At 48.5% G+C, this 1,263-nt stretch overlaps 1 protein-coding gene across 1 annotated transcript in view; it reads left to right on the forward strand.

Moving 5' to 3' along the window:
• Window positions 1-1,263, forward strand: part of LOC110036714 — a 30,249-nt gene that overhangs the window by 25,516 nt on the left and 3,470 nt on the right. The gene's annotated exons all lie outside the window — the stretch shown is intronic.

Consider the following 1,263-nt stretch of genomic DNA (forward strand, 5'->3'; position numbering starts at 1 on the left):
TCCGCTGCAACTGCACATGCCGCAATTCCTGCGACAAACCTGCGAACTCCGCTGCAACTGCACATGCCGCAACTCCTGCGACAAATCTGCGAACTCCGCTGCAACTGCACATGCCGCAACTCCTGCGACAAATCTGCGAACTCCGCTGGTCGAACACCGCCAAACTCCTCTGTTTGCAAACGCTCATGTTCGCGATAACTGCACACGAACTCCTGTTCACGAACTCGACCTCGCCTAATGCCGCGAAGGTTAGCCGCCGCGCCACACAGAACCCCGCAGCTGCCTCTACCGCGAACTCCTCGAAGCATAACTCGCCGAACTGGCGTAGCCCTTTATCCGAGTTCCGTCGAACTTCACCACCTCGAATTTCGCACCAGAAAATGTCATCTGAAAATTATTCCTGCAACAAAATTTTCTAAATCCTTGCTTGAAACCTCTCTTTTTTTTTTTTTAAAGGAAAATATTTTTTCTTAATTAAGGAATTTTGCTTAATTATATTTCTTATATATATTATATATATATATATATATGTAATAACTTTCCTTTCCAAAGTAGCAGCAGACCCTTTTTGGTTCCCCGCCGGTGCCAAAATAGAAGAGAATATTTCTCTGGTAGAAATGAAAGATTCATTGATTCCTGAACGCCGAAATTTTTGTTGGCTGCGAAGCTCCGCCCAAGCCGAAATTTCCGCGATCCTTTGGCTTCGCTTCTGCCTCCCGCAAGCCTTCGCCGAAAGCTTCTGCCTGTCGCCCCGCTCCTTTCCTTTTCTGCCCGTTTCTGCTTCGCCACTGTCGCGATTCACGCGAATCGTCTGTGCAGCCGCCTGAGAAGGATGCCGAGCTCCTGCCACTGCCGAACTCCTGCATCGGAGCTTCTCCGCCCCTTCGAGCCCGCAATCCGCTTCCCTAAGCCGCGCCGCGATCAAGAGCCTCTGCTGCCGCGAACTCGTTCCTTATGCAGAACGCCGCGATCCTCCGCTCTGATTTGTAAAACCTCGCCGCCGAACTTCTTGCGCCGATAAAATTTTTTTTTCCCTACCCCCGAACCAGGCTTTGATACCACTTGTTGAGACAAATTAGGGCGAAGAAAAACAGTAATCGACACAAATCCTGAAGAAGACAAAGATTTAACGAGGTTCGACAAAGATGCCTACATCCTCGGGAGCAGAGCGACGACCTCCTTTTCAATATTCAGAAAAGAGTACATAATACAAGATTCAGCTCTCTCAAAGACCTAGGATTACAAACAGGTTTATTTATAATC

The sequence above is a fragment of the Phalaenopsis equestris genome, unplaced genomic scaffold (genome assembly GCF_001263595.1).
Source record: "Phalaenopsis equestris unplaced genomic scaffold, ASM126359v1 Scaffold000002, whole genome shotgun sequence".
In the NCBI taxonomy this organism is placed as follows: Eukaryota; Viridiplantae; Streptophyta; class Magnoliopsida; order Asparagales; family Orchidaceae; genus Phalaenopsis; species Phalaenopsis equestris.